The 21935-nt window shown below is 42.7% G+C and overlaps 1 protein-coding gene across 2 annotated transcripts in view; it reads right to left on the reverse strand.

Moving 5' to 3' along the window:
- Positions 1 to 21935, reverse strand: part of TMEM178A (transmembrane protein 178A) — a 229639-nt gene that overhangs the window by 169110 nt on the left and 38594 nt on the right. Inside the window, exons 2-3 of one of the 2 annotated variants that reach the window (XM_079940541.1) lie at positions 5457 to 5579; positions 2108 to 2234 (exon numbers count right to left, since the gene is read on the reverse strand). The gene's annotated coding sequence lies outside the window, so the exon portion shown is untranslated. Of the gene's footprint in view, positions 1 to 2107; positions 2440 to 5456; positions 5580 to 21935 lie in introns of those variants that run through there. The other variant, XM_079940542.1, reaches the window with a different exon arrangement.

The raw sequence follows: 21935 nt of genomic DNA on the forward strand, positions 1-21935 counted from the left end.
AGTTTCTTTTATCTCCATGAAGATTTTATTTATAAAGTGCAGCTTATTTATAAAGTGCAGCTGTTAATATCTACTTTTTTTTACTTTACATTTTTTTAAACACTTTTTAAAAAATAAAATTATTTTATTTATTTTAATTTTGGCTGTGTTGGGTCTTCATTGCTGTGCGTGGGCTTTCTCTAGTTGTGGCAAGTGGGGGCTATTCTTCGTTGCGGTGCGCGGGCTTCTCATTGCGGTGGCTTCTCTTGTTGTGGAGCACGGGCTCTAGGCACACGGGCTTCAGTAGTTGTGGCACATGGGCTCAGTAGTTGTGGCACATGGGCTCAGTAGTTGTGGCACGCAGGCTCAGTACTTGTGGTGCATGGGCTTAGTTGCTCCGCGGCATGCGGGATCTTCCCGGACCAGGGCTCGAACCCGTGTCCCCTGCATTGGCAGGCAGATTCTTAACCACTGCACTACCAGGGAAACCCTACCCTTTTTTTTTTTAATTGAAGTACAGTTGATTTACAATGTTGTGTTAGTTTCAGGTGTACAGCAAAGTAATTCAGTTACATATTATATATATCAAAGAATATATATAATATGTATTATATATATAAGAATATGTATTTTTTTCAGATTATTCTTCCATTATAGGTTATAATAAGATATTGAGTATCGTTCCCTGTGCTATACAGTAGGACCTTGTTATTTATCTATTTCATATATAGGAGTGTGTATTTGTTAATCCCAAACTCCTAATTTATCCCTCCCCTCCTCAATATCAAAAAAAAAACCAAGCAAGCCAGTCAAAGAACAGCAGAAGACCTAAATAGACATTTCTCCAAAGAAGACATACAGGTGGCTAACAGGCACATGAAAAGATGCTCACATCACTAATTACTAGAGAAATGCAAATCAAAACTACAATAAGGTTATCACCTCACACCAGTCATGATGGCCATCATCAACAAGTCTACAAATAATAAATGCTGGAGAGGGCGTGGAGAAAAGGAACCCTCCTACACTGTTGGTGGGAATGTAAATTGGTACAGCTATTATGGAGAACAATATGGAGGTTCCTTAAAAAACTAAAAATAGAGTTACCATAAGATCCAGCAATCTCACTCCCAGGCATATATCCAGAAAAGGTGAAAGCTCTAATTTGAAAAGACACATGCACCTCAGTGTTCATAGCAGCACTATTTATAATAGCCAAGACATGGAAGCAACCCAAATGTCCATCAATAGATGGATGAATAAAGAAGATGTGGTATATATGTACAATGGAATATTACTCAACCATAAAACAGAATAAAATAATGTCATCTGCAGCAACATGGATGGACCTAGAGATTATCATACTAAATGAAGTCAGACAGAGAAAGACAAATATCATATGATGTCACTTATATGTGGAATCAAAAAAATGATACAAATGAACTTATTTACAAAAGACTATTATTACTATTACTAATCAGACTATTACTAATCAGAGAAACTAAATATGGACACTGAAAGCAAGCATTTAGAAACTTTTATAACATTTCCACAATATTTAAGCATATGATTGTTTTCCTAAAAGTTTATTTTTATTGCCTTTTTTTAAAGTATCAATCTATATGAGTCAGAGTTCTCCAGAGAAACAGAATCAACAGGATATGTGTGTGTTTGTGTGTTTGTGTGTGTGTGTGTGTGTGTGTGTTTATATATACAGAATTCCTTCTTGCTCAGGGGAGTTCAGTCTTTGTTCTATTAAGGCCTTCAACTGATTGGATAAGGCCCACCCATACTATAGAAGCAATCCGCTTTATTCAACTACTGATTTAGCTGTTAATCTCATCTAAAAAACCACTTTCACAGAAACATCCAGAATAATGTTTGACCAAATATCTGGGCACCCTGGCCTAGCCAAGTTAACACAAGTTATCACATAGTCCATGACAGGTTGGAAGATAGTTTGAGAAGCATTGTACAAGACAACTTTTAGTAGTCTACCAAATAGTTCCATTAATAAAAAATCATTCAGACTAAGAATGTTCATTTTATGTGGAAACAGGGGAACTACTGTGAGCAGTGCCCTGAATGGTCTGGGGGAAAATAAATAGAATCACTTTTCTATACTCACCATTGAGCTTAAGCCATTAAAATCCACCTTTGCCCTTTGAGACAGTTTGTATAGCTCTAATCTTGAGGTTCCCAAACTTTCCCAATTCACAGCATCTTAGTGTCTCAGTAATTTTTTCACAGAGCTCCTAGGCCAAAAGAAAAAAAAAAACCTAACATAAATCTCATTTATCCAGTAGAAAGTTCCCAACAACTTAGCCATTTGAAAATATAATACACTTAAGTTGAAAGAAAAAATATTTTTATTTTGTTCTTAACCACAGTTATTTATAAAAGGATATGTATGCCAGGCATTGAATATTGTCTCTCAAACCTTGGAACCTGTATAGACACCACCAGTTATTCACCTCGTATTCACACTGATTTTCACTTACTACTTGCATTTTATAACAGCTGCTGAAAATCCAGCTTCTCAAAGATAAGACATCTTTGAAAGGAGTGCAGCACAATCTAATGTTGAAACTGTGAACAATCTTGACCAAGTAGCTCACCTGGTGGCCAACAAATGTCAAGCATCACCACATCTCCCTCAACACTTAGCCTATGCCACGGGATGTCCGTGAGTTTGCTGTGGTGTCCTGGGCACCTAGCGCATAGTTTGTGATTCCTGGCTCTATTCTTTTTCCATTTTTGATTCTATTTTCCCATTTGTAAAATATAAGCACCCACTTTAAGTGTCTAGCAACTACCTCTGTTAAAGCTGGGATTAAGCAGAATATAACATTTACTGTCATGTTATAACTCTGACCTTTCACTGCTAGCACTCAAGAAGCTGTGTATTCCATCCTCTGTTCTTTGTCTCTGGTAAAGGCTGTAGCGGATGAGAAGGCTCCCAATGGCCAGGCATACCAAATATGTGTCTCGGAGAACAGAACAAAATCTTTTGCTCTGTTATACATTTAAATAAAAATACAGTTTTTAAACAAGTTCATAAATAAATACAGAGAACAGATGGGTGGTTCCTGGGGGAGTGAGGGCGGGGGACAAAATGGGTGAAGGAGGTCAAAAGGTACAAACTTCCAGTTATAAAATTAATAAGGCATGGGTATATAACGTAAAGTGTGGTAACTATAGTTAATGATACTATATTGCATATTTGAAAGTTGCTAAGAGAGTAGATCTTAAAAGTTTTCATCACAAGAAAAAAATGTTGTAACTATGTACGGTGATGGATTTAACTGGACTTATCATGGTGATCATTTTGCAATATATACAAGTATCAAATCGTGATGTTGTATACCTGAAACCAATAAAATGTTCCATTCAGTTATACCTCAGTTTAAAAAAAAGAATACAGTTTTTAACTCATGATGTTATCTTTTAACAGATCATTAGATCAAGACTGAAAGCAGTACAAAAATAAGTAGAATTTGGTACCTTTCTCCTAATTTTTAACCATTCTCAATCACATTTTAATCTAATCCTGATTTTTCTATCCAATTGTATTTATTTCACTCACCCTAAATTCCTGTCCCTTGGGTCATGTAAATGGCTCTAACAGGAGTACTTTGGGACTTAAGCATGGCTTGAAATCAAAGCCTTTGTTTTTTTCATCTGGGTCTATATGTTCTCTTCATCATTATAGTTGTCGTCATCATCATAATATGAACAATTTATCCTATTTGGCTGGTACCAACATTTGGAGAGATGGCCTCCCTCTGTCTCCTGTTTCTAGCTTTTCCTGGCTCCTTTTCCATAGGCAGAGGCAAGGGGAGAAAGAGAGAGACTCATATATCTTGCACTCCCTGCAAGATTGTCTCTTCCTGGCAACAACAAAAAAGACTTTCTCTTTCTCGGCCTCTCTCTCTCTCCACTCCTTTTCATAAAGATCCCCTATGTTCTTTTATCTACTGTCTATTACCACCTTCATATAGTTGATACCACCTACCTCTGATATTAAGCTACTGTCTTGTAATGGAAACTACATTCCATCGCCAAGGATAAATCCAAGCTTATCAGAATATACTTTTTAAAGCATGTTTCATAATAAACAGCACACAATTGTAGATAGCGGCACAGAGCCACTGGGACTCCAGAACAGGTATCTGATGCCGGAACGCAGGAGAGCAGTGCCCTTCACTGCTGCTCCCATTTCACCCAGCCTGATGTTGAACTCCCCCCTTCCTTCTTGCTGGAGATTTTCTATAAACCAGATGTCAACAAATATATTGGATTCTTTATACTTTAATCTGTTTAACATTTCGAAAGAGTTGGGCACATTATTCATTTCAACTATAGCTACTTTCTGATTACCTGGGGAAGGGATTAGCAGGATACCTGTTTGAAGCAAGGTATCCCAGAAGCTACCTCACTGGGTTTAAAATCTAACTGGTACACAGCTTTCAGTGGGAAGACTGATGGAGGACGTCCAGTAAAAATTAAGGGCCTAGGAAACACACAGGCCCCCAGGCCAGAACAAAGCAACTGAATGATGGTTCCACCTGGGAGTCGAGGTGGGAGTTTTTCCTTGCCATGCTCCTGGGGACAAAAGTGAAGGCAAAACTTCCTCGCAGCGGTGATGAATTCCTCATCAGAGGGCCTCCCGCTTTTGCCAAGCTGATTTCGTGAGTGGTAAATGAAGTGGTCCTCAAAGAGAGAGCTCATAGAGGAGGAAACAGGAAAAGCACAACCGAATCCCCAAACATGCCCCGCATAGTAAAACAGGAGGAACTTTCAGAAGTGATGAGAGAGACCAGCCTAACCCCAGCTCTGTCTCAGACATGTTTTCTTTCTTCCTGACTCATCAGGTTTCTTTAGGAAAGCCTGGTGAGAAGGGATTAGGAAGCAGGCGAGGGAGCCAGCCTTTTCTGGCAACACGGGGCTTTGTGATTTCAGATTCTGCAAGTCTTCAAGAACAGACTCGGTGTGCTAGCATTCTAGGCTGGAGGTCAGCAACAGTTCAGCTACAATGAAGCACATGAGATGCCTGGTGCTGTCAGCCAGAGACCCAAGGACTTTCCTGGGGCTGCACCTCTCTGGAAGTTTGAAGCTATCGGGACAGGTTTGCCTTCTTGAAAGGTGCAAATGTCACCAGCCAGGAGTGGCAACCTTCTTGAAATGCGCAAACGTCACCAGCCAGGAGTGGCAGATGCCGAGAGGCATCTGAAAACAGATCTCCATCTGGTAATGGGTTAGGCTTCCTGGGACGCAGATTAGAATAGTTTGAAATAAAGCGACGGAAGCACCGGTTTGGCTTTTCACATATTGTTATGGTCTGTGGGTCATTTCCTGCCTTTGGAATTTATTTCCTTTCCAGGTTCAGCAGAACCCAATGAATACAAGAAAGAGATTGGGAGTTTTCTTTGCCTCGGGCCCAGCAGAGGGGTAGCTCTGTATCTGTGAACTTGTACCTCTGAGGTGGGTGCCTCTTCCCATCTGCTCTCACTGAGCCCGGTAGGAGGGAAGCTTTAGGAATGGAACAATAAATGGGGAAGGGAGCCATCTCCAGTTAAGTCAGATGAATCCTCTTGTTCCTAGAAAACAAAAAGGGAAAGAATCGATTGGGAGGGGGCAAAGGATGCTTTATGTGGGGGAGCTCTTTTCTATCAGTATCCCGTTCAGGGAGGGACACAGCCCCTCTCGGAAAGAGGCCGACACCAGCTCCATGTAGTTAGGTCCTGAGGACAGGTTGCTTCACAGCCATGACCTGTTTTGTTTTATTTTACTAACCTTCGTTTCCTACTTTGTCCCCCCAGAGATTTAACGTAGCAACAACTGTCTTCCTGGCAGCATTTTAATGCTCATTCTGGGCACTTTGAAGCTGATGTGAATCCTTACTGCAAAATTTCTCCACCGCTCCCAGTATGCCCTGAACAGCTGCTGTAGTTCTGCAGTGCAGGGACGCCCCAGAGGTCGGGGTGAACCGTGTAACTCAGAGGGCCGTAAGAGCTGGTCAAAACTTAATGCAGAGGCTGCTGCCACTGCCGTCTCTCTTAAGTCTGAAAAGCTTTGTCTCTCTGGAGAGTGATCCACAGTCACAAGTTCCTTCTGAAAAGCCAGCTCATGCAGGCCTTGCTGTCAGGAGGAAGCTCGTGGAGTCTGTTCACATGTCCACAGCCCAGCTCTCTCTAGACTGAGAGATCAGAGTTCACAGCTTTAGAGGAAGGGCTAATTTTTGCCCCAATCCTCAGCCTAAGCACTGCTAAATTGGCAGCAAGTGCGCTGTCAATGCAAAGGAAGGGGCAGCTGGTGATCCACCTTGATCCTGGTGGCCCCCTCCCCCATTCCCAGAAACAAGAACCAGAACACTCTCCCCTCCCCCACTGCCTTGACAGGAAGCCAGGAGAGAATCAAAGTGACCTTTCTGAATCACACCGTCTCATCGGGTGTCCACAGAAATGGTCTGTGACCTTCACAGTGATGTTTCCAACACTGAGGAAGTTCCAGGGGAAGCAAGTAAGTGGCTAGGGGCAGACTTGGCTCTATAAATAAGCAGGGTCAGAAACACCTGTACGGTATGATTTGCAAAGCAAGGAGAAGTCTGCTGAAGAGCCCCATTCTTCCACTACAAAAGAGCACTCTGGAGGATTAAGGCATTGTGTTTCCTGTAAAAGTGTAACCTGGGACTGGTTAACTTTCTACGCCTTTGCTTTTAAACTTTAGAGAGTCTTGGTTGCACAGGTCTGGCAGGAGGCCAAGGATCTGCATTTTTTATCAAGCCCACCTGCTGATGCTGGTACAGGTGGTCTGTGGCCCATACTTTGTAAAACTGTGCTGAGAGAATTGTGAATTATTGTCATATTAACATGGACTAACTGGTGATACCTGGATTCCAGGCCAGGCTTTGGCGTTCTGTGTGGGCAAGGTAGTTTAATTCTCGGAGACTGAAGGCCTCAGGACCAGATGGTGACCGCTATAAATTTAGGTGGAGGCTGGTTTCTAAAATTATGGCTCAAAAGCCTGCAAAGTATGAGGATGGGTCCACAGGGTCAAAGAGGGCAGGACTTCTGCAGCATGTCCTGAGCACTCACTGAAGTTCTGTGGTGCAGAAAACCCCAGAGGCCCGAGAGGACCCTCTGACCTCAGGGCTGCAGTCCTGACATCCTACATCTTGGGGTACAAGAACTGAAGGAATAGATATATCTCCTTTCCTTGCCCTCAGCCATTTCCAAATGGGAAAAAAGAAAAGGGAGAAAATAGATTTATTCAGTGCTTTATATGCCTTTATATCTTTTAAAGTCTCAAGTAGCCCTAGTATCATTAGTCCCATTTTGAAGATGAGAAAATTGAGGATTAAAGATGTTGCACAACATTGTACTTCAGCTATACTTCAATAAAAAATAAATTTAAAAAATCACAACATTGTGATTCAAATATACCTCAATAAAAAATATATTTAAAAGTAAGATATCGGATAACTTTCGAAAATTCCCAAGGTCAGATGACTATTGAATGCTTGAGCTGAAATTTGAACTCCTGTCTACCAAAGTCCAAGTTCCATTTTCTTTTCACAAAACCATTCATAACTAAAAGTTATGCTGTGACCGTTCTGAGGTCCTAGATGTTTTGAGACCCTCAACATACCCTCGCCTCTCCCTGACCTTCATCCATACCGGTTACCCACTCTACTTCAGAATCTCACCTTATCTTTGATCTTTATTCCATCCCTGGTCTGCAACCAATCTCTCAGTCCTGCTCATGTCTTATTACCATAAATTCTTTAGCCCCAGGGGTGAAATATCATCACCTCTCCTGGGCCCAGGAGGACTTTTCTGATCCATAATTACTCCAGCCAATGACTTTAAGACCAGTGGGTCCTAGAGAACCCAGGATATCGCCAGAGGTTTCCACGGATTGAGAATCCTCAAATGCTTGAGAGACATCCGTGTATTTACTGATCTGAGACCCCTCTCCTCAATCCCAATCCCTGTATTCCCTATGCCCCACCCCCAGATCGCTTCTCAAATCAGGGCAGAGATGCAGGAAACCTGGATCAGCTGTTGCCCTTCTATTAGGAGGAAATGCCGCCTCAAACCTCAACTTCCTAGTAACAGTGATTATTCTGGAATGCTGGGCACCCCCTAGTGGGAGTAACAGAGAGAAAAGACAGACTTTTGATGCTGTTCTCAATAACCCATCCACCCCCAGCTTCCTGCCCCTCAGCTGTCTTTGCCTTTGCGCCCATCTCACTGTTCTTGAAATGATTCATTCTTCCCATGATGACTGGGCCTTTTGCCCCATAAAACCCTCCCTGTCTTTACAGACATAATGAACTAAAATTAAGCAGAAGGCAACTCAGGCAGAACAGCAGGAAAAACTTCCTATAGTGAGAGCTCTTAAAACTCTAAAATTCCTTATAAGGCAAACTACGGCCTAACTGCACTGGGAAAACAATAGAGAATATCTCGGAAAGATAATTTTGGAAGTGGGGAGGATAAGGGAAAGACTGCTTTCCTGATTTCGAAATACATGTTAATACACACGTCTGACCCCCTCAGCCTGAACTGAAGACTTACATTAATGCCCTGTACTATGTTTAATGCCCTGTGCTATGTCTTACCTCTTCTAAGGCCAAGGGAACACTCAACATTTACCCATTTTGGAATAAACTGATAAAGCCCTGTCCTAGCAGAGGGGCAGCCCATCTGTGGACTGGGTGCTGTAGACCGCTGTGGGGCATTCTGAACATTTGTCACTATCACTCACTCTTTAAAGACCCTGGCCATAGCCTCCCCTCCTGCCCCATGACAGGGGATGAGCCCTATTACATTATAATCAATAAACCATTTTCTGAGTACCTACAATACACAAGGCTCAGGTAGACCCGATCTTATGCATTTTAAAGATCTGCCCACATCTAGTTTAGTCCTTTGTCCAAAAAAGGGCTTTAACAAAAAAGAGAGAGAGAGGGCTTCCCTGGTGGCGCAGTGGTTGAGAGTTCGCCTGCCGATGCAGGGGACACGGGTTCGTGCCCCGGTCCGGGAAGGTCCCACATGCCGCGGAGCGGCTGGGCCCGTGAGCCATGGCCGCTGAGCCTGCGCGTCCGGAGCCTGTGCTCCGCAGCGGGAGATGCCACAACAGTGAGAGGCCCATGTACCGCGAAAAAAAAAAAAGAGAGAGAGAGCTAAAGTTTTCAACTGCATGCATTAAGAATTCTTCTGGGCATATTCACAGTCCACATTTTAGTTAAATACCTCATCATTTGCTCACTGGGCAGGGGTCAGCCAATCTCATCCTGCAGCCCAATGCCTGTCCCTAGGGGATGTTATAATTGCATAGCATCTCACCTCTATGCTTTTGGTTGTTATGGTCTTACTTGTTCCTGGATTTGAGTCATCAACTCATTAGTGCCCATTCAAGTTAACCTTTCCTGATAAGTTCCCTGAAACCTTGCTCATAATGCTAGCAATTCCAGTGCAGAATTATCTCTGCTCTGGCTTCTGCCTCATCTTGAACCAAGTCGATTGGACAGTCTAATCTCCCAACGGCTTACAATGTTGATCTCTTTCAGCTTTTCTTTCAGAGCCATTTGATGATGTTCATCTCTCCGACAACCAAGAACTTTGGAAAAATCTCTCCCCTCGGGCATTTCCATTTTTGTGTCCTTGCAAACTCAGCAGAGGCCTTTCACGAGGAACCTCCGTGGGGGGTTAGAGGACACGCTGGACCCCAGTTCACGGGACATCTGGGAGGCAGAGAAAGGTCAAGGATGCTCCATGGTCAGCCTCTCGGGCCTAACAGCAGAAGCTGGGACTCCTTCCTGCATAACTTGGGCTTCAGTTAAAGGCATTTTTTAGTCTGGAGACCTTTGACCTCCACTCTGAATGGAACACTCGAAGGGTGAAGTAAGGTTCTCTGTTGGCAAGAAAGACACACTGATCTCTGGCCCTGGTGTGTCCGCCAACCTGGAAAGACACCCAAACTGTGGTGAGTTAGCTGAGCCACCTAGAGTGCTACTTACTGGCAGAGTCAACCATTCCCCTTCATGTAAGCTGGCCTTGACTTTGGAAGAAAGGGTAGTGATGTGTTTATGTGCTCAGAGGAGAAAACACTATGGAGAGAGAATGAGAATTAAAAGGGATAAACCCAACTAGAGGCTGCTTTGGGTGACTGGCCAAGAAATCATAGAGAAGCTCTGACAGTTAGAGGTATAGGAACTTCCACTACTTCTGTCTCTATTTTAGAAGAAATAAAAATGAAATCATAAATCTAAAGATGAAGGTGCATTCATTTGGGGAGAGGAACAAACAAGCTGTTACATTTCAAACAGATATCAGGGCTGCAAAAAATGAATACTTTTAACCTGCTAGTAGAAGGGCTTCTTTCCTGAAAGTTATCATCGATTAGACACCAACACCAAAGAGAAGGTTACAAAAAATTCTTTTTCATGCAGGTTAAGAGGCATTAATTTGGGCTGTCTGTAGTTAGCTGGATTCCTAGTACTGGATGCTTTCCAAGAAGAAGAGAAAGGTGGGCAACCAGAGCAGTTATGCGAAATTCAGGTGTGCACTTTGTGGGTAAAGGTGAGGAGAGTGTGCTTCAGCTGGCCCAGAGCTGCATCAAACAGAAAGCAATGGTTATGGAGTTTGGGGGGTGCCCAGCGGTGATGGGGTCCCTGGATCAGGCCTTGAGAGACCCAACATTGAGCCCCCATGGCAGTGCTTGTGGGCAGGGGGAGAGGTCTAAGCTGCCTGCCAGTACCTACAGCAAGTTTGACCGATATACATTATCTGCTAATATCCTCAAGGGAAGGGAGTTATGTGCCAGCTGTTAACCTCCCAGGAAAGACAGGTGTGCAGCGCTTAGATGGCATTCAAGGAAACCAGGTGAGGGCTTGAACTCCGGCCAGAGAAGCAGGGTGTGTGACACTTGAGGGAGCTGAGTGGGAGTCATTAGGACTACACTCAGGCAGGGAAGAATGGGGTGTGGTGTGCCCATGAAAGGTGGGTGTGAGCATTCCAGAGCCTCGATAATGTTAATGAAAGAAGCTTTGGTAAATATAGACTGTAAGTCATTCTGACTGTCCTCAAACGTTTTCTCCAGCTGAGCTTCTGGTTCTTTTAAAGCTACAACATAAGGACATTCTCAATAAAGTTGAAGTTAAGAAACAGCCTCAGGGACTTCCCTGGCAGTCCAGTGGTTAAGACTCCGCTTCCACTGCAGGGGGTGAGGGTTCAATCCCTGGTCGGGCTGCATGGCCAAAGAAAATTAGAAACAAAACGAAAAAAATAGCCACAGATTGGACGAGATGATAGCTGTGTTTTGGAATCATAGTAGCTGAAGTTAAAGCAAGCGCTCCAGGCCTTCATCAACTTGACTTTCTTCCCCTCACTTCTAGGAAGGCTGTAAACCACTCTACTGTGTCCTTTCGACCCTTTATTTCCTGGAGTGCGCTGGAGCCAGTGTGTGCCACCTCCCAACCCCGTGTTCAGTTAACCTCATGGCAGCTCACAATCAGCCATGGTGGGAGTATTTATACTATGGAAATTGGCCAACACTACAAATCAGAGCTTTATGTTTGTTTCTGGAGAGCCAGTACACCATGTACTGTTGCTAAAAGTCCTTACATGGGAGAAGGGACAGTGCACTGAGGATGAAGGATGTCCAGGGGTGGGGGAGGGATGGTGAAGCCCAGAGTGTCCAGAGGGAAGCGGTAGATTGCCAGGATTGGGTCTGCCTGCCTCACAAATACCGCCCCCTGCAACACAAGCCTTGCATCCAATATTTCACCTGCTGTGTGTCTACGACACATGGAGATATTGCTTTCTGTTCACTGGGGCGAAGCGGGGTGAACTTGTTTTGAGGTTTCTGGTGCAGGTATAATAACGTAGGTACAGAATGTTTTTTTCTATTACGGATTTTAAAGTGTTTTCACGGAGATTCAATCCCACTTTTCCTCTTCCAACCTCCCCTGCCTCCTGGCTTCCCCGCCACCCCCTTCCAACAATACGTGCTCTCTCTCCTTCCCCTATATGTGCTCCCCACTGACCTTCGGATGCAACATCTTATCTATTATAAAAATATCCCTGAGCCAGATAATTATTACTCCCTCTAGAAGGGAGTTTTTTATTGTACATGTAAATCACCTGGAGAATCTTGTTAAAAAGCAGATTCGGGGCTTCCCTGGTGGCGCAGTGGTTGAGAGTCTGCCTACTGATGCAGGGGACACGGGTTCGTGCCCCGGTCCGGGAAGATCCCACATGCCGCGGAGCGGCTGGGCCCGTGACCCATGGCCGCTGAGCCTGCACGTCCGGAGCCTGTGCTCCGCAACGGGAGAGGTCACAACAGTGAGAGGCCCGTGTACTGCAAAAAAAAAAAAAAAAAAAGAAGCAGATTTGCATTCAGTAGGTCCGGCTGGGCCCTGAGATTCCTCATTTCTAACAAGCTCCCAGGTGATACTGACGCTGCTGGTCAGCAAATCTCTCTCTCAGTAGCAGAGCTGTCGGCTGGACACGTTAATCAACGTGTCTCCAACAGTTGTCTCGCGCTTCTACCGTTTCTACTTTAAGAAGTTCCACCTCCATTTCTGGAAGAGGCAGCGCCTCCCAGGCTATTGGACCAGGAGGAGGATCATAACCCAGCAATCAAATCTATATGCCAGGCGGGCTGGATTCTCTTTCAAGAATCTGAGCTAGAATGCTGTCCTAGCCTGGGTTCCCCCACAAAACAGAGCCTGAGACAGAAGTTGGCACATAGCAATTTATGTGAGAATCCCATAGAATAAGAGGGCAGGATATGGGGAGCAAAAGAAGGAAGGAATAAAAAGCAGTACTAGGATGTATTTGTTCTTGAACTGATCCTGGCAAGGCGCAACAGGCACTCAGTCCCATGGGACGTGCCAGTGGGCCTTCTGCTATGCATCTCATTACTATCGCAAGCATTTATATGGCCTTTCCTTTACGAAATTACTGATTAAATGCTTGATAACCCTTTACTTTCCAGTTTTCAAATAATTACTTGGCTCCCTAGCATGGTTAGTCACCAATAAATTCTATTTTATATGATTATGAACTCATGGATTTAAATATATTTAATGCACTTCAATCCACTGCAGTTATTATTCTAATGGGTGCTCAAATTATCCCATCTTTGGTCAGTGGAAGCTTATTCCTGTTGGTTCCTGAGTTTTGTGATACAACCCCAGTAGTCTTTTATGGCTTCCTTCTTTTCTGGTATGATAAGATATCCCATAGAACTTTCTGTGGTTATGGTAATGCTCTGTATCTGCACTCTATGATGCTTTAGCCACTAGCCACATGTAGCTATTAACTACTTGAAATGTAGTTAATACAACTGAGGAACTGAATTTTAAACTTCATTTAACCATTGATTGATTTTATTTTAAATAGCCACATGTGGCCAATTGCCACCATATTGGCCAACACTATTCTATTTTGTAACAAATGAAGAAACTTAGGTACAGAGAAGCAGTGGGATTTGTCTGTGATGTAGTTCAATCCTTATCATTAGAATCGTGCAGGGAATGACTGCCTCTAAATAATCTGGGAAACGTTTAAAATACTGATTTCAGAGCCTCACCCTCAGGTATCCTGATTCATTACGTATGAGGTGGTGCTCAAGAATCCGTTGTTTTAAAAGTTGTTATTTTAATATTACCATGCGGGGACTTTCCCGGTGGCGCAGTGGTTAAGAATCCGCCTGCCAAGGCAGGGGACACGGGTTCGAGCCCTGGAAGATCCCACAAGCCATGGAGCAACTGAGCCTGTGTGCCACAACTACTGAAGCCCTCATGCCTAGAGCCCGAGCTCTGCAACAAGAGAAGCCACGGCAATGAGAAGCCCGCACACCACAACGGAGACCCAACACAGCCAAAAATAAATAAATAATTAAAATGTTACCATGTGATTCTGATGAGCAGCTAGGTTCCAGAACGATTATGTTAGATTACTGGAATGTAGTATTTACGTTACAGCTATGGTTCATTGAAGATCATTCCAGTGAATCAACTGTACATCTTTAACTCCTTGTGGTAAGTTTCTGAAGTCAGAGGATCCATAACACTCTGCTAGTTATGGGATCAAGAGCTACAGGTGCTTACAGAGGCTTTCCTCTCTCTGGCTTCAGTACAGGTCTCTGGCCTTAGTCTGTTTTCCCTGCTATAACACACATACCATGGACTGAGTAGCTTATAAACAGTAGAAATTTATTTCTCACAATTCTGGAGGCTGAGAAGTCCAAGATCAAGGCACCGGCTGATTCAGTGTCTGGTGAGAGTCCGCTTCTTATACATCATCTTTTCACTGAGGCCTCTTTTATAAGGGCACTAATCTCATTCGTGAGGGTTCTGCCCTCATGACCTAATCACCTCTCAAAGACCCCCACCTTCTAATACCATCACCTTGTGGGGTAAGAGTTCAACATATGAACTGGGGGAACAGAAACATTCAGATCATAGCATGGCCCGCATTCATACATAATTTTAAAAGACACAAAGCCAAGCCAAGGGCGGACAGCCTTCACCCTCAGACCAGCCTTCCTAACCCACTGTACCTTCTGTGTATGTCCAGAATTGTGAAAGATCTAAGATTTTACCCTGTTTACGCAATAACCAGTTAGCTGCCACAGATTCATGGATGCTGGTAGAAGACCCGAGACTCCTGGGCCAAAGACAAAGGACTTCATTACATTCTACACACAGAGCAACATGAGATTCATGTTCATGTCATTTCCCCTTGCCCTCCTCCAATCCCAAGGGGGTGACAGGGTAGCCCATGTGGATACCACACACACAGTGGGTTTCCAACACAGCTGAAGAACCCCAGTCTTTTATAATGGGCTGCCCAACTTTGAACTTGCCCAACTTTGCCCCAGAGGGAGACACTGTCTTTATTATAAAGTACAGAAAACAAAGCTTCCTTCTGCTCCAGGGGGAAGATACTATCTCTATCTGCCAAGGCTGTTCAATATAAAAATACCCCTGAAAAGACAGTCTCAACAAAAGGCTGCCGATGCCTTTGCTTGAAGACATGCAGAAACATGAAAGACCCATGGAGAATAGTCTCCCCACAGTGTACACCCCAGGGCTCTATTCTTGGTCCATCCTCAGCACAGTGAACCTGAACCAAGACTAAAGTACCTAGAAGGAGACCCTCTATGTTCTCCCAGCTAGGATGGTTTTGCACATGGCTCTGTCCCCTAGCAGGAGGTCGTAATGCATAGAAGAGCAGCCTCTAAAGTCACACCATCTGGGTTCGCATCTCAGCTATGCCACTTATTAGCTGTATGTCATTGAGAACTTTATTTAACCTCTCCATGCCTCAATCTCCTCATCTATAAAATGGGAATATAATAACACCTACCTTGAGGTTATTATAACAATTACATGAGATTACCAAATTATTATAAAGATTACATGACATTGTAAAGATTACATGTAAAGTATTTAATACAAGTTTCAGAGCGAGTCCTCTGTAAATATTAGCCATTGCTATTATCACTCTTTTATTATTCATGCATTCTCATGACTTTTCCTACCATGGTAGACCTACTTGCTCATATAGAGCTCCAACACTCACTCGCTTTTTTGGGTTTAGCTAAAATGTCCAGTTCTGACCTGTGTCTTCCCACTGCAACCTGAGAGCCAGTGTGACGCCCTGTTGGGCTTGCTCTTTTCTAGCATGGGCACACTATGGCCTAATTAGCCACATACAACCTGCCACCTGTTTCTTTTAATAGTGGTTTTGGAACCCAGTCACATCTGGTCATTTACATATCGTCTATGGCTGCTTTAGAGCAACAACAGAGTTGAACAGTAAAGACTAAAATATTTACCATTTGGTCCTTTAAAGAAAAAGTTTGCCAATCCTTGCCCTCTTCTATTCACAGCCTGTAAACCAACCCCATGCAACAATCTTGGGGTTACTGATCACCAAGGGGACCAGGTAAGGGTGGAGAAGAATCACTACCAGCTCTCTTCATTTGAAAAACAACTCCAAAGTACTGTTAGTAGAGAAGGCATCAATTTAACCTTTTAAGAGCAGTGCTTTATATTATCCTTCTCTGAATTGGACTATTTACATACTTTATCATTTGGCTAATATCCATCCAGCAAGCAAAACGTTAATAAACTTTCTTTGTGTAAAGTTATTGGCTTAAAAACAGAAGACCATTTCTAAAGGAAACTTTCTTTGATTAAAGGATTTTATCAAAGAGGACTCTAAAAATAAATTAGCCTTTCAAATAAGAGTAAATGTAGAAAGAATTTATCACTTTCATTTTCTCCACAAATACCTTTGACATGTTAATAACCGCCTAATGAAGACAGACGTTAGATGAATATTTATGATGGCCATGGTGGATGAATATGATCCATGAACTATGCTTTGAATACTGGATTTCAGAACAAAGTCATAAGATACAGTTAGTCATCATAATTGAATATGCATTGAATGACCACTTTATATTAGGCCCTCAACCCACATAGAACTTTCAACTTCCTTTGTGCAATACTTTTTCAGGGCAGAGAGACAGAAAGTTACTTGAGAAGTCCAACTCTGACCAAATAACAACATAGATGCTTTTGTCGTGTTCAGAGGGCAGGCTTCAACAGCCTTCTGAAAGCAGCCCCAAACCCAGAAGCGCAAAAAGCGTGAGTGGGGAGGGAGTGTTTGGTAATTAGTGTTTTTTTGTAACGAAAACACTATAATATTTTAGAAATTTTAGAGAAAAACTCCCTTTCTCCCTGTACCCTAGTCCATTTGCTTTTTTGTGTGTACATTTTTTTTTTTTTTTTTTTTTTTTTTGCAGTTCGCGGGCCTCTCACTGTTGTGGCCTCTCCCGTTGCGGAGCACAGGCTCCAGACGCACAGGCTCAGCAGCCATGGCTCACGGGCCCAGCCGCTCCACGGCACGCGGGATCCTCCCGGACCGGAGCACGAACCCGCGTCCCCTGCATAGGCAGGCGGACTCCCAACCACTGCGCCACCAGGGAAGCCCCCTGTGTGTACATTTTTGTGTACTCCCATTTAGACTTCATCCAAATGCATCCGCATGTTCACGTACTCTGAGAGTTTATCCCGATAAAAACCATTTTTAAAATGTGTACAGAGGTTTAGCCACAACATGTTCATCACAGAGGAATCAACAGCATCACGTATCAGAGCTGCAAGCGGCTCTCAAAACTTGCTATACATGGGCACCACCTGGGAAGTTTGTTTTTTTTTTTAAATACTAACATTCTGGGCCCCCCTGCCAAACATCCTGATTTAATTAGGCTGAGGTGGGATCGAGGGTTGGGTATTATTTTAAAGCTCCCCCAGGTAATTCTATAATGCAGCCAGGCTGAGAGCCATTGACTGAGCCCAGTACCTTAATTTTACAGGTCAAATACTGAGTTCTGGGGGTGTACTTCAAACCTGCTGCCTTTTCCCTGGCCTGGATCCCTGGAAACGACAGCAAATAAACAGCCTCTATGAAAAGGAAAATACTCAAAGCGTTCCTTGGGTGGGCAGGTTGGATGTACTCCAGGGTTCTGTGCATAAGGATTTAGCCCTTGCAAAGCATAGAACAAAACTTTCTTGAAATATTCAAGATCTATAAATAGAGGGTCTGGTATCATCCCTTAGTTGGAGCTGCACCTTTGACCTAGTTAGAATATATTGTCCAAATGTTTGGGATTGTGTTCTCTCAGCCATCCTCTCCTGAGAGCGTAGGCTCCAAAACTGAAGCTTCCGCTCTTCTCTTTTCCCTGTGGTTGAAATTTAAAGTGCTTCTGTGTCGTCTCTCCCTTTGGGAATATCCTCTGGAACTGGAGATTAATCATTATGCAAATATTAATACTTTGAAAGTTCAAGAAAGGAAGGGAACTTGTTTAAGCAATCCTGTTATTGTAGTTTAAATGAGAGATAACAAACAGCAGTTGCGATTTGACCTGCATTCAAATTCTGTACAGTTTATGTGATTTCAAATTACATTTAATTCTTCTTTGAGATTTATATGTACCCTTGCCAAAACTTCTGGATTCCCATAAATCTCCAGATACATTGTCCCTCACCCGGCCTGTCTGCACTTCCTCCCAGACCTAAAGGCTGTTCTGGGAAAAGACAGATTAAAACATTTCTCTCTTGGAATGTTAGTTTGACTGAGATGTTATTTAGATTTTTAAAATAGCCTAAATGCCTGGGATGATCTGAAAGGAAATGCTGCCGAGTGTAATGTTGCCTAATAAATAGGGCAGGTCATGCTCACTCAGGCACAGCCTAGAGGGAAAAACAGTCTTCACTCTTATCCTGAAGGTCAAAACTCCTTGGGTTCACTTGTCATATTTTCTCCGTGTCCTCACGGGTTTCTAAACAACAGACTGCTAGTTAATAATTCTTTATATTAAACTTCCCCTGTTCAAATCACTGGGTGGTTTCTCTCTCTTGATCGGACCCATACTGATACCAGGCCCTTGCTAGACACTGAGTTCCCCAAGAGCAAATGAAGTGCTGCAGGGCTGGGACTGGGGTGAGGTAAGCAAGGCACATCGGTTCATGGCCTTGCAGGGTTGTTCAAGTGCAGGGTGGGCACCTGAGGGTGGGCACCTCCTATAATGCTGGGCCCTAGGTCACTTGTTTGCCTCTCCCTAGTCCAGGCCCTGCTTTTTTTCCTTTCCTTTCCTTTTCTATTCTTTTTTTTTTTTTCTAGAGCTTAGTCTAACATATTCCAGAGAATTCTAGTTAGTACTTGTTATCGACTGAATGTTTGTGTGTCCCCTCCCCCCAGCACACATATTGAAGCCCTAACCTCCAATGTGATGGTATTTGGAGATGGGGTCTTTGGGAAGTAATTAGGTTTAGATGAGGTCATGAGGGTGGGGCCCTCATTTGGGGATGAATGACCTTATAAGAAGAGGAAGACAGAAAGAGAGCTCTCTCTCCACATGCATTTGCCAAGGAAAGGCCATGTGAGCACAGAGAGAGGCCAGGAAGTGGGTCCTCACCAGGAACTGAATCTATTAGCAACTTGATCTTAGACTTCCCAGTCTCCAAGACTATGAGAAATAAACGTCTATTGTTTCAGCCATCCAGTGATGGTATTTTGCTATGGCAGCCTGAGCTAAGACAGTGCTCAATTAGCATTTAGTGAAAGGCTGAATTACTTTTCCCTTTCAGAATCATTCCTCTAATTCAGCTTAAGAAAACAGTTGAATCTAGAAGCAGTACAGGGTGATGTTCAAAACTTAGACTCCGAAGTCTTGTAGACCCAAGGTAAAACCTACCACAGCCCTGATCCAGTTATTCTCTGTGCCTCAGTTTCTTTAGCTGTAAAGTAGACATAATAATACCTACTTGATGGAGTTGTGGAAAGGATTAAATAAGATTATGCATGTAAAAGACTTAGCTCAATGCCCTCAAATATCAGCTTGTAGTGTTGATAGTAAGCTAAAGTTACTCCCCATCAAATTAACCAAAACTCTCCCTACTCTGAGTCACAAAATAAAGAAATTAAAAACCAAAATTCAGTATGTCAGTAAGTAGTCTTTCAGAGAGGGTCTAAAATCACAAAAGTTGAACATTGCCTCTCTGTGTTCCAAGAGCCAAACAAAAGCCAAAGTAAACAAAGTTTAGGAAGGAACGTAAAAAATAGAGCAATGGCATCAGTCGCCTTTCCCATAAGAGAAGAGACTGGTTTAGAGTAAATGTTCAGTCAGTTCTTTTTCTTGTTTCCCTTTCAAAAAGTTGAAACTTTATTCAAATTCCATTCAATGAGGATATTTAGTGCTTCTTCCATGTTCCAGGAATTATGCTAGTTAGTAAAGATTCAAAAATAAGATATCCTTGCTCTCCAGCAGCTGAAGGTCTTGAGGTACAGAGATAAGTATGTAAACAAAGCAAAGGTTATTTTGAGTGACGGTTACTCTGAGGTGAAGGTCACGGGTTCTGAAGGAGAGAAAGAGGGACCTGGCAAGGTCAGAAAATCACTCCCAGAGAGAAAAAGGTAGTATTTGTATTGCTATTGCCCTGCAGAAGTGGAAAGGGAAAAATGGAAGGCATGACTCGCATTTTTCAAGTGACTAGAGGAAGATGGTGTTTTGTCTGTGATGTGACCGACAAGGGTGTAATTTCCAAAATATACATACAGCTCAATAACAAGAAAAAACAAACAACCCAATCAAAAAAATGGGCAGAAGACCTAAACAGACATTTCTGCAAAGAAGACATACAGATGGCCTACAGGCAAGTGAAAAGAAGCTAAGCTTCACTAGTTATTGGAGAAATGCAAATCAAAACTACAATGAGGAATCACCTCACACCCGTCAGAATAGCCATCATTAAAAAGTCTACTGGGCTTCCCTGGTGGCGCAGTGGTTGAGAGTCCGCCTGCCGATGCTGGGGACACAGGTTCGTGCCCTGGTCCGGGAAGATCCCACATGCCGTGGAGCAGCTGGACCCATGAGCCATGGCTGCTGAGCCTGCGCGTCCAGAGCCTGTGCTCCGCAACGGGAGAGGCCACAACAGTGAGAAGCCTGTGTACCGCAAAAAAAAAAAAAATAAGAAAAAGTCTACAAATAATAAATGCTGGAAAGGGTATGGAGAAAAGGGAACCCTCCTACACTGTTGGTGGGAATGTAAATTGGCGCAGCCACTATGGAAAACAGTATGGATGTTCCTTAAAAAACTAAAAAATAGAGTTACCATATGATCCAGCAATCCCACTTCTGGGCATATCCAGAGAAAGCTCTAATTTGAAAAGATACATGCACCTCAATGTTCATAGCAGCAGTAGTAACACTAGCCAAGACACGGAAGCAATCTAAGTGTCCATCAACGGATGAATGGATAAAGAAGATGTGGTATACACATACATAAATATATATATATGTATATATACACAATGGAATATTACTCAGCCATAAAAAAGAATGAAATAATGCCATTTGCCTCAACATGGTTGGATCTAGAGATTATCATACTAAGTGAAGTAAGTCAGGAAGAGAAAAACAAATGTCATATGATATCACTTATATGTGGAATCTTAAAAAATGATACAAATGAACTTATTTATAAAACAGAAACAGACTCACAGACATAGAAAACAAGCTTATGGTTACCAAAGCAGAAAGGGGGTCGGGGAGGGATAAATTAGGAGTTTGGGATTAGCAAATACAAACTACTATACAAAACAGACAAACAACAAAGTCCTACTGTATAGTACAGGGAAATATATTCAATATTCTGTAATAAACCATAGTGGAAAAGATATGAAAAAGAATATACATACATATATAACTGAATCACTTTGCTGTATACCAGAAACTAACACAACATTGTAAATCAACTTTACTTCAATTAAAAAGTAATTATCTGAAGCCTGTTGTTAGAGTATTTGTTCATTCTGAACTAATGATATTGACAATGATAGCTGCCACTTATTAAGTACTTACAATATACTAGGCATTTTGTATGCCTTAATTCATTTCAATCCTTTCCCAAACCCTGGAAGGTCAGAATTATTATTACCATTTTACAGCTACAGGAACTGAGGCTCTGTGAGATTAGGTAACTCTCAGCCAGAGTAATAGAGCAAAGACCACCACCTTCCCCAGCTCTGCTCTTGGCCTCCTGCTGTTGCCTTTGTCCAATTTCTAATAATCTCTGCTTGTATACAAAATCACACAGGGCCCATAGAGCATTTCTAAACCTAAGCAAACATGACCTAAATGTCTTCATGAAACACTGGCTATTACATAGGTCAGATTCAACCAGCTTTTATTTACAACTGAAAATTATATTTTAACAGAAAAATAGATGTGCTACCCAAACCCAATCAACTTATTATATCACATCTCTAAAACAGGTCTACCAGGTTATTAATTGCAGCCACAAAGAATAACAAAAGAAAATGTTCTTGGATTTATACCATCCTCAGCCCAATTAGTAAGGCTTC

This window comes from Stenella coeruleoalba (genome assembly GCF_951394435.1).
Source record: "Stenella coeruleoalba genome assembly, chromosome: 13".
Classification (NCBI taxonomy): Eukaryota; Metazoa; Chordata; class Mammalia; order Artiodactyla; family Delphinidae; genus Stenella; species Stenella coeruleoalba.